This window comes from Equus caballus, chromosome 1, assembly GCF_041296265.1.
Source record: "Equus caballus isolate H_3958 breed thoroughbred chromosome 1, TB-T2T, whole genome shotgun sequence".
NCBI classification, from domain to species: domain Eukaryota; kingdom Metazoa; phylum Chordata; class Mammalia; order Perissodactyla; family Equidae; genus Equus; species Equus caballus.
Genome location: NC_091684.1, coordinates 79,703,928 through 79,716,700, shown reverse-complemented (window position 1 = coordinate 79,716,700; position 12,773 = coordinate 79,703,928).

Sequence of the window (12,773 nt, the reverse complement as noted above, 5' to 3'; positions counted from 1 at the left end):
AGACACCCTCATTTGTTAACTATTGTCTATGACTGCTTTTGTGCTACAAAGGCAGAAGTAAGCGGTTGCAATAGAGGCCATATGGTCTGCAAAGCCTAAAACATTTACTAACTGGCCCTTTAGAGACAAAGTTTGCCAACCACTCCTCTGGATAGTGGAGAGCAGCTGGAGCCCATCCTGTTGCCAGAGCACAGCCCCCAACACCTGTATCACAAGAGGAGCCACGGCTCTTCAAGGAGAGATGCAGAGAGGTGTGGAGAGTGGGGAGTTTAAGGGAGAAACAAGTGGAAGGGAGGTAAAAACCATTGAAGAGCTTCAGAAAAACAGACAGCATCTCAAAAACTATATAAATTCATAAGAATGTATAATTAGATGTACAAAATTATGATCCTAACCTAAAGTTTTAGCTGATGCCTAAATCAGAGTACATTTGTTGCAAGCCAGCAGGTGTAATGAAACTTATAACAAGAATAATAACCCACCATGAATTACTAGAGTGACTAGCAAGTTCAAAGCACTTTCTTCCCATCTTTCGTCTACCTTCATAATGTTTATGAGAATTGTTGTTAGACTCATTTAACAGAAGAGAAAACAGATGAAGCTAGAACAAAATTGTATTTGAGGTCCCTTAATTTCAGATGACCATACACTGTTTTATCTAATAAGCTTTTTTTGTGAGTGAATGGGGGGGACAATTAATAATTACACTCAGACAACAGGTGTACACCAGAACTGTTCTCAGGCACCCATTAATTCTCACTTCAAAAGCTGTACTCCAGAGAGAAAGCGGAATGAAGAAACTGCAGTTTAGATTATTTTCAGCAAGTCAAATACCACCAAACTTAATCTGGGGGACTTTGGAATGCAGAAGACAGAAAAAAAGAGGTTGTTGTTCAGAAACCTCCCAAGCTCAAAATCCTAGGTAGTGCCTGAGCTGCCCAGTTCCAGGCCTGGGGCCACAAAGCAATTAGCCCATCATCCTGTCATTGGACTTCCAAAGCAGGGAGAGGTCTGAGGATGGAAGGAAGCGAAGGTAGGGAAGCAATACCTGTAGCCAAAGACATTCTGAAATCCACAGGTAGTCCTGACCTTCACGGGGGCCCAGGCCCAAAGCTGAAAGCTTGTATTCTTAGACAAGTAGGTGGAGTGGTTGCAACTGATTCTTCAAATTCTTCCTATGTGCTGGCAGAGAGAGGAAGGAGAGATGGGGGAGGGACAGGTGTTACTAACCTTTGTTGGCTATTCATCTTTGTCCCTTCCTGCCACAGTGGAGACATCCCATAAAGGTTTAATGAACCAAGAAGTTCAGAGAACCCCAAGCAGGATCAACACAAGGGTAAACACAACACACCTGACACATCATAGTCAAACTGCTGAAAACTCAAAGAGAGAAATCATAAAGGCAGCCAGGAAAAACAACTACCTAGATAAAGTAAGAAATGATAATAATTATAGCTGACTTCTTGACAGAAACCATGGAAGCCAGAAGACAATGGAGATACATCTTTATAGCGCTAAAAGAAAAAAAGCTGTTGACCTAGAATCCTATACCAAGCAAAAATGTCTTTCAAAAATGAAGGCAAAATAAAGAGTTTTCAAACAAGCAAAAGCTGAGATCATGCGTTGCTGGCATACCTGCTCTACAAGAAATGTCATATTTTTTTCAGGCAAAAGGAAAATAATACCAAATGGAATTTGGGACCTCAAAAAAAAAAGACCCAGTAATGTGCAGGTAAATATTTTAAAAAAAAAAAAGATCTTATTACTCACTGTGTAAGTTTTAACTATTTAAAGCAGGGGTCACAAACTATAACCCATAGGTCAAATCCTGCCTATTATCTATTTTTGTAAATAAAGTTTTATTGGAACACAATCACACTCATTTATTTCCTTATTATATAGTGTTACTTTTATGCTACAATGGCAGGGTTAAGTAGCTGCGATAGAGATTGTATAGCCCTCAAAGGCCAAGATATTTACTGTCTGCCTCTTTACAGAGAAAGCTTGCCAACCCTTGGTCTATCACAAAAAACTCCAAAGTATTATGAGGTTTAGAACATATGTAGATGTAAAATATATGACAACAACAGCACAAAGGATGGGAAGTGGAAATGGAAGTGTTTTGTCACACAGTTCTTACACTACACATGAAGGTAGACTGCGATAAGTTAAAGCTGTATGTTGCAGAACCTAGAGTGACTGCTAGAGAACAAGAATAAAACAAAGAGGTGTTGCTAATAAGCCAAGAGCAGAGATGAAGCAGAACTGTAAAAGAAGTACTCAATTAATCCAGAAGAAGGCAGAAAAAAGGAAAGAAGAAACTTCAAGAAAACATAAGATGGTAGATTAAACATAACTGCATCAAGAATTACAAAAAAAATGGTCTAAACACTCCAATTAAAAGAGAGATTGTCAGATAGATTTTTTTTTAACAAAGCAAGTCTCAATCTATACTGTCTATAAGAAACCACTTTAAATATAAAGACATAAACAGGTTGAAAAGAAAAGCAGAAGGTTGGGAAAAGATACGCCATATAGACAACACTCATTTAAAAAGCTGGAGAGGATCTATCTATAGCAGACAGAGTTGACTTCAGAACAAAGAATATTATTAGGGATAAAAGATGACCATTATATTATGACAAATGGATCAATTCTTCAAGAAGACATAACAAGGCCAAATATGCATGCCCCTAATAACAGAGCTTCAAAACACAGGAAGCAGAAGCTGATAGAAAGGAAAAATAGACAAATGTAAAGTTATAGCGGGAGATTAAAACATTTCTCTCTCCATAATTGATAAAACAAGTAGACAGAAAATCAGCAAAAACATAGAAGATTTCAACAACACTACCAACCAACTTGACCTGATTGACAGTTACAGAACACTCCATCCAACAATAGCAGAATACACATTCTTTTCAAGTGCGCATGGAACATTCACCAAGATAGACTACATTCTGGCCTGTTAAACAAATCTCAATAAATTCAAAAGGATTGAATTCATACAAAGTATATTTTCTTACCACAATAGAATTAAACTAAAAATCAGTAACAGAAATAAAATTTGATGATAGCCAATGTTGTCTAGAGTGTAGAGAAACAGCATTCTCATACATTGCTTACAGGAGTGGAAATTAGCATAACTATTCTGAAGGTTAGTTTGGCCCCTTGTACCAGGAACTTACAATGTGCTTTAATCCAGCTATTCTATTCCTAGAAATTATGATAAGGAAATAACCAGAGATGTGGATAAAGACTTCAGTACCAGAAGGTTCAAAACAGTGTTGTTGCTAATAGCAAAGAAAAATGGTGGATGGGAGGTATCTTAAATGTCCAATAATAGCAGGTTAAATAAATTCTGATATAGTCATACAGTAGAACACTATGTAGTAATTTAAGATATTTTAATAGAAAAATATTAGTGTGGTAAAATGTTCACCATAAAATGTTAATGTTAAAGAAGTAAGTAAATTATGAAACAATACATAGGGTATATCCAAATAGTGTGTGTGTGTGTTTATGTATGTAAAAGACTAAAGATAGATATCACAATGTTAACCTCAGTTCTCTCTAATCATGGAACAACAGATAACTATAATTTTCTTCTCTGTGCTTCCCCATAAAATCCAGATTCTCTGAAATTAATATGTATTGCTTTCAGAATCAGGAAAACAAGTTTTATTTAAGAAACATTTTCTGTTATACCCAGTTTGAAATACCTTTTGTTTAGACTGAAGTATACTGCTACATTATGCATAGGTTTTGTTTCTTTTTGTTTAAATGACACAAGTAACTGTTCAGCATCTGCTAATACTATAATAACATCTGGAGTGGGAGTGGGTATGAAGTTAGGGAGGAAAGAGAAAAAAGAGCTTCTAAGAAAGAGAGAAAATCTCTTCTAAGGAGAGATGCCACCAGGGCAAAGGGGGACTTCAAAATGTAGACACACACACACACACACACACACACACACACACACAGGAGTGGGGGGTGAGGACAGAGAGACTGAGACAAAGAGACAAAGAAACAGACTAGGACGGAGAGCACTCTTTGGCCAGCGGACCAGTTAAGTCCCTCTCCTCCTCCTGCACTCGTGCCTCCTCCCTACAGAATCGCCTGTGGTTTGTGGGACTAGCTTAGCTCTGACTCAGGCACTCCCACACATAAAACTCTACCAGCAGAGTCTCTCCTTTAGATTAAAGAGTTACTTTCTAGAGTGATGATTCTCTCAGTCCCATTTTAAAATGTGAAGAACACCTGGACCCAGTGAGTTGATGAGCCTTCTATTCTTCAGGGTGAATTGATTAAATCAACATAGTTAGAAGTCCTGCAGGAAAGACACTGAGTTAAGGGGGGAAAAGATACCAGGATTCTTGGGCCTGATAGAATCCTCAGGAAGCTTACAATCCCCTTTAGGATTAATTAATTTATGAGAAAATTAGCTGACTTAGAGTTATGAGAATTAGCTGACATAAGAAAAAAGAGCAAATAGGAGAGATGCAGAAGCATGGCAGGAAGGGGGAAGACGCTTGACAGAGGGCTGTGGGGGCCTTAAAACATTTCCACAAAATCTTTGAGACTCTTCCCTTCAAGGGGTGGAGCTTATTGCCCACCTCTTGGGTATGGGCAGGATGCATTTACTTGGCTCAGATGAACAGAATAGGGCAGAAACGGCAGAGTAGGATTTCAGAGACCAGGTCATAAAAGGCACAGTAGTGTTCTCCTCTCTCCCTCCCTCCCTCTCTCTCCCTCTCTCCATCCTTCTCTCTCGCCCTCTCTGTCTCTCTCTCAGACCACTTGCTCTGATAACAGCCAGCTGCCATGTTGTAAAGACACTCAGGCAGTGAGAGGCCCACGGGGTGAGTCGACAGCTGTGTGAGTGAGCCTTCTTCAAAGCAGCTCTCTCAGCCTCAGTCAAGCCATCAGATGACTGCAGCCCTGGCCAACAGCTTAACCTTGTGAGAGACCCTGAGCCAGAACCATCCAGTTAAGCCGCTCCTGGATTCCCAACCCTTGGAAACTGTAAGAGATAATATTTGTTGTTTCAAACTGATACATTTTGGAGTAAATTGTTTCATAGCTAGATAACTAATACAAAGGAAAGAAGGGAAAAAACATGAATGCTGATTTAGCCTGATTTCAGATTCATTTCCTCCCCCCCCCAACCCCCACCCCCACCCACAACATCTTTGCCTGTGTCTAGGGAAGAGGCTGAAGGGAAGAAAGAAACTCAGTAATCTGATATGGGGTAGCCTGAGTAATGCATCTCACAATGCAACCACTAGCCCCACCTGTTGGAAATAGGAGCCAGACTCCTAACATTTAAAGCTGTGGGGGTGAGGGCAGAGTGGAGGGGTCCATTCACTCATTCAACAAATGTATACTGAGCATACAGTACCTGGCGCTGTGCTATCCACTAGAGATACAGGAAGGAGAACTAGTCACAGGGCCTGCCCTTATGGCATTTACAGACTAGCGTATGAAAATCCCAGTCTCCTCCTCCTTTGTCTAGTCATGAGCATACAACAATCCAAAGATGGAGATATCGTCAAGATTTAAGGATGGAAGTCTCAACTGCTGGTTGCTCCTTAGTTCAAACAGGGCTCCACAGCAATAGAAAGGCAAGCATGTTTTATCTCCTAGAACAGACGTCAATCACATTCTGGAGGCAGAAACACTTCCAAGGACTTAGTGGGAGGAAACTAGCAAAAAAAATCCAGCATTCAGCCTGCTGGTTACCCTCTCTTCCCACCACAGCACCCTAGTTCACATACAGGGGTGTGGACTCACCATCCATCGCCTGGATAGGAGACACCCTCCCCAGCCCCATTCAAGTCTACACATCTATCACTGTTTCAGCTCAGGGTGCTGCTGGTGAATGAAGATGAAGCTGAAGCTGAACACTGGCAGGGAATTCAGCCAGCACATGACTGCCCACCCTGGCACTGTAAGCCAAGGCTGTCCCTCCCTGTCAGTCCCAGATGGAGCGTCAAGACAAGGCTTAAGTCTTGGTGAATAATCCTGGGAAGCCCCTCAAGATGCCCACTTCAGTTCCCACCTTCTCCCACTGGATCTGACTTCCCTGGTTCCAAGTTCTGGCTCCATCACCGTGTTTCCTTCACTCCTTTTCTCCAGCTTCTTCCCCCAGATTCTTCCCCACCTGCATTTAGACGTTGGATTCCTGGGACTGTCTGTGCTCACTTTGCTCATCACTGGAGCTTCAGCATTGCCAGTTACGGTGATTAATAATTACCCACCAGGGAGCCACATGCACCAGAAGAAGAAGGGCTACTGGATTCCAGGGAGAATCTTGAGATTGCCCAAGAGCCCAGGAGATAAGCAGGCTGGAATGAACGGTAAACTAGACTGTGAAAGGTAAACTCATCACCCACGCTGCTATTGAACCAAAATGAATTTGCTCCCTGGTAAGTTAAAATCAGACCCTCCACCAGAAGCAGCTGTCACACAAAGCAAAGTATATTTGCAGCAAATAGGAGACCATGCAGAATCATTTCCAAAGTCATGGCTCTCTGAACAAAGGGAAGCAGGTCCTTTTATTTTGGATGGGGAACGAATATTTAGAAGGGAAGTTTTGTCACAACATGTAGAGGCGGATATTAGCTGGCACAGGACAGTCTAAAAACGTACTCTTGCATACATCACATGTTATCTAATAAGCCCTAGACTCCTCCTGGGGCAGAAATTATAGTATTAAGATGAGGCAAAGAGCATTTTCTGGTCATCTTCAGGTCATTTGCACAGGCGCTGCCCTCACGGTGGGGCTCAGTCTGGTTCCGGCCAGTTGATGCTAGTATCTCTTCCTGATACAGCTCTGAAAAACAACCTTGAGAGAGTGGTAAGCACCTTTAAACTTCCTTCAAGCTTCTTAGGGAATGCACTGGTAACAATGCCAGGACCTTGTGCACCTGTATGTGGTCGGAGACGAGAAATACTGGCATTGTTGTAAAGGAGTTTGTGTAACTCAAAAACTGATGTTTCTATGACAACAGCAGGGGGGGGGGAACCCCTTATTGTTGCTCCACTTGGAGGAGAATTTCCCTTTATTTCCTATTAGTGATGCCCACTGCAAGATATAAAAAGGGAAGTCTCTGGTACATCTATTACCCCTTCCCCCAAAATCTTCAGCCTTCTGGGGACAGCTCATCCCACACGTGTACAATCAGAGGATATTAAGACAGTTACTAGAAGTAACTGTCTGCAATGGACTTGAAGGGCCTTCTGCTATCATCTCTTATGCTACAATGGCGCTACTAAAGACAAGGTCACTTGTTCTAACAGCTGTATCACTTCCACAAACTACTACAGTATACATCTTCTGTCCTTTTTCTTCAAGCTTCATAAAACTACATTAGGACCAGCTTCTGTAGCCAGTGCATTTAGGTAATCAAAATAGTTTGTTAAGCACACCAATTCCTGAGAGTTCAGATTCTATGAACAGAAGTCAACAGACATGCTATGGTAGCTCAAGATAAGACCCAGCCTCCTAAGTACTCTGGAGATTGGTGAGTATGTAGGGCTCCCTAATCCCTACCTGTGAAGTACACAGAAATAAAACCCAGGGTTTTGGGATAACATGGTCCTCCTGTCCATGCCTGAGGGCTGCCTTACAGGTAAAAGATTTCAGACAGAGGAATCAGTCCTGCCTGATCAGGCACTCAGACAAGTCTGGAAGAAACAGGAGCAGAAACTAAGTGCTGTTTTATACCAAAGAGCATTGTTAAAGTTTTGGTGTATCTATTCCAAAAGCAAACAGTGTAGTGACTCTCTGTTCTGGGTCCAGCATTGCCAGGCTCTGGGGCTGCCAGAAAAGCACCAGGGTTTCTGCCCTTAAGGCACTGTCTGCTGGTACTAAACATTACAGAGCTACCAAAGCCCAGAGGAACACTGAAAAGGATGACCACAACCACCTGCTTTGTAGAGCAGATGACAATTAAGCTGGACTTTGAAGGATGAGTAGGAGTTTGCCAGGAATAGAAAAGAGGAACAAAGCCACAAACAGGTGAAGAGACATGGCATGGTTGGAGGATTTTGGAGTGGAGTAAGCATAGTGTAATGGAGGTTGCTCTTAGACGAGGTTGGAAAGGAAACTGCCAGACGATGAAAGGTTTTATGTGCCAAACTGAGAGGCTTATGTTTTGTCCTTTTCTGACAGTCTGGCATTTACTCTAATCATAAAATAAGGATCTCCTGATGCTTAACCAGAGCCTACGTTCTAAGCTTCATCTGATCGGTTAGGGATGAAAAGTGGCTTTCTTAACTCATTTCTTTTCTTTCTTTTTTTCTTGTTTTAACCTCTAGGGAATGCTTTAACCACCATAATTTCTTGTTCTCTCTTACTCTAACGTGAAGGTGCTTAACAATGGAATAATTCATTTCTTTTTTTCTCAATATTGCCCTTTTGAAAGTTTTAGGTTTTATTAAAATCTGAATCCTTTTGGCTATTTTTATGCAGGGAAAGCCTGAAGGCATTCCAAAGCACAGCAGAGAGGCCAGTTTCCTGAGGACAAAAGAGACTGTGTTAGATATAATCATGTGCTCTGCACCAAGAGTGCAGGGAGAAGGTAAAAATGCAGAGTGCAGAGTCTGAAATGGAATTGAATTCTACTTTAATATAAGGAGTGAGTGACATCAGCATCATGACAGAGTGAGCTGTTCACTTAGTCTTTCCCATCTAAGTTGCAACCAAATGGACACTCATTAACCAAGAGAGGATTCCCTACAAAGCACAATGGGATGTCTGACAGATCCATGCAGCCACACATCTGAAGGTGGGGGTACTGGATCCCCAAGAAGCAGTGGAAGGAGATGAGCAGATCTCCTCCCCACCCCCAGAGGCAGCAATCTAAGTCATGGATCCTCACGCAGCAGCCAACACGTGACTGTAAGACAAGGTGGGGGAGCAGGCAGGCCTAAGCATAAAGACTTTTGTTTTTGGAGTGGCAGCCAGGCCTGCAGGAATGCTCCACACTGAGTGATGTGGCTCAGCCACTGGGTGGGCACCCCCATCAAGCACAGCAGCTCGGGTGAACCACTTGTGAGCTCACAGTGAGCCAACATGCATGTGAAAGAAAGTACCCATCCCCTGTGCCTAGTGCACTAGCTTGGCCATTCCACAGGCAAGGCAGCAGATCCAGACCAGAGGGCCTGCACAGGCATGTGTGACCCACCAAGTGGCTTCAGTGGGTGGACAAACACAGATGACCCCTATCAGCACAACCTTCAACAGATGCAGTGGGTTCAGAAAACACAGCTCTTGCCCCTCCCCCAGTGGTAGTAGATGGAATCTACAACCCAATGCTACCACTACACACTGGCAGAGGATCACTTAATCAAACACAATGAAGAACTTCATTAACACTCCAGAGCAGAAGGAAAATGATAAGTTTCCAGAAACCAATCCTGAAGTCACAGAAATTTATAATCTAAATGACAGAGAATTCAAAATAGTTGTCATAAGGAAACTCAACAAGTTACAAGAAAACTCAGGAAGAGAGTTCAATGATCTCAGGAATTAAATGAATGAGCAGAAGGAATTCATCACAAAAGAGATTGAAATTCAGAAAAAAATCAAACAGACATTCTGGAGATGAAGAACACAATGAATGAGATAGGAAAAAAAACAATCTAGAAATCAAAAAACAGAGCTGATGTTATGGAGGACAGAATTAGTAACTTAGAGGACAGAAGCATAGAAATGCTTCAAGGGGACTGATCTTGTCAAGATGGCAGCGTAAGCAGACTCTGAACTCATCTCCTCCCATGAACACAACCAGATACAACTATTACTGTAAAAATTACCCTGGATAGAAAACTGAAAACTGGATAAAAAGAAGCCCCACAACAAGGGACAATCCTGACTAAGGCAGAAGAGGCAGAAATTCCCGCTGGAGAGGAAAAATCCATCCTTTGGGAGCAGCGGAGCTTCACAGCTGGCCAGGCAGGAGCCACCCTAAGGTACACAGCCCTCCCTGAAGGAGTAAGGTCTGGAGCAGGGGCTGATACTGCTATAAGCATCCTTCAGACTCAGCCCAACTGAGAAGGGGGTCTTACTGTCTGGCTTTGCTGGCTATTCACTGCAGTGAGGATACCCCAGAAAAGCTATCAGCCAAAAGCCAAAAAGATCCAGGTCTTAAAGGGCCCACGCACAAACTCACATGTTGCAGCAAACTAAAATCACCAGAGAGAAGGCTGACAGTCCTTTGGTGAAACAAGACTGACCTGGTGGGCTCTGGGGGCATCTTGGTGAGAGGAGGGACCTCTCTAGAGACTGAGACATTGGTGGGGGCCATTGTTCTGAACTGGTCCAGGTGTGCTGACATAGACCTGATGGGTGCCATTGAGGTTCATCCCTTGGCCTGTTAGCCCAGGGTCTGCCACACCCACTAGAGCACAGATTTAATCCAGTTCAGCCAGGGCAGGCAACTTGCCCTAGGGGCTGACCCCACATAACAGCAAGCCCTCAGGCTACTGTTCAGCCTGCATTGACTGGGTGCCTTGATCCTCTACAGGCAAGCAAGCATGTCTGCCTCTGTGGGGCAGGGCCTGTGTGAGGACTAGGTGAAATGTGAGGGGCATTGGTGGAGAGGTGGGGGCCTCTGCAGTGCAGCATCGGGGTATGCTCCAGGGGGTTGAGAAGTTTGCACAGACCAGGACTGTGTTGATGGTGTGTGTGGTCCTGTGGGGGGTGAGGCTTATCAGCAGCAGAAGACCTATGCTTCACAAATAGCCATAAAAAGGATCAGCCCCACCTTCCAAAGCCTGAAACAATTGAGTGCTCTCTGTGTAGGGCCAGCCCCACACAGCTGCACTCCTAAGAGAACTAACAACAGCCTTTTAGGCCTGAGGCCAATCACAACAATAAGCCCCTGAGCCTAGCAACCAGCTACACTGGGTACCAACCCAATTAAGAGGAAAACTGCAATAGGAGTGTGCTGATAGACTTTGTAGTCAATTATGCTGAGGTTCCCCAAACTGGATTTATAAACAGCTGGCCAGGGAAGGAAAGACTAGACTCACTGGGTACCTGCATTGGGAGCAACCCTGCCACAGCAGAAGGACATAAGTAGCCCACAAAGAGTTCACTCCTGGATCTTCTGGACTAGTGACAAGAGGGAGAGCACTGCTGGGCCTCATAAGACATCTCATACATCAGACCACTTCTCCAAGATCAGGAGACATGACTCACCTAATACATAGAAATAAGCACAGAGAAAGAGGCATAATGAGGAGACAAAGGAATAGTTTCCAAGCAAGGGAACAGGACAAAATCCCAGAAAAAGGACTAAATGAAACAGAAACAAGTGACCTACTTGACAAAGAGTTCAAACCAAATATGAGGATGCTCACAGATATTGGGAGAAGACTGGATGAACACAGTGTGTTCATCAGCAAAGAACTGGAGGATATTAAAAAAAAATCAGAAATGAAGAATACAATATGGGAAATGAGAAATTCACTAGAGGAACTCAATAGCAGAGTAGAGGATGCAAAAGAACGGATCAGTGAGGTAGATGAAAGACTAGAGGAAATCACCCAAGCAGAACAGAAAAAAGAAAAAAGAATTAGACAGAATGAGAACAGTCTAAGGGAACTCGAGGACAATGCCAAGCATGCTAACATTCAGATTATAGGTGTCCCAAAAGGAGAAGAGAGAGACAAAGGGGCAGAAAATTTATTTGAAGAAATAATAGATGAAAATTTTCCTAACCGGAGGAAGGAAACAGACGTCCAAGTTCAGGAAGCACAGAGAGCTCCAAACAAGATAAGCCCAAAGAGGCCCACACCAAGACATATTATAATTAAAATGCCCAAAATTAAAGATAAAGAGAGAATCCTAAAAGCAGCAAGAGAAAGGCCACAGTGACATACAAAGGGAAGTCCCTCAGGCTATCAGCGGACTTCTCAGCCAAGACTCAACAGGCGAGCAGAGAATGGCACAACACATTTAAAGTGCTAAAAGGAAAAAACCTACAGCCAAGAATATTCCATCCATCAAGGCTGTCATTCAGAATGGAATGAGAGATAAAGCACTTCCCAGACAAGCAAAAATTAAAGGAGTTTATCACCAAGAAACCAGTTCTATAATAAATGCTGAAGGGACTTATTTAAGTAGGAAAGCAATGACCACAAATAGAGATTAAAAAAATTATCAAAAAAAAACACAAAGCAACAACAACAAAAAACTTGTAAAGGTAAAAATATAGTAAAGGTAGCAGATCAACTCCTTGCAGGTAATATGAAGGTTAAAAGACAAATGTACTAAAATCATCTATTTCAATAAGAGGGTAATAGATAGACACTCATTAAACAAGAGACTATAAATGATTTGAAAAACATAAAATGTGGAAGGAGGGGAATGAAAAAGTAGAACTTTTAGAAAGAGGTCAAGCTAAAGAGTCTATCAACTCGATATAGACTGTTATATACACAAAATATTAAATAGGATCCTCAGAAACCTATAATAAGCAAGAAAAGAGTAAGACAAAAGAAATCAAACATATTACTAAAGATAGCCATCAAAACACAAGGGAAGAGAGCAAGAGAAAAAGAAAGGAACAGAGAAGAACTACTAAAACACCCAGAAAAAAAGGGAACAAAATGGCAATAAATACATACTTATCAATAGCTACTTTAAATGTCAATGGACTAAATGCTCCAATCAAAGGTCATGGGGTGGCCACTTGGATGAAAAAGCAAGACCCATGTATATGCTGCATACAAGAGACACACTTCAGACCTAAAGACACTCA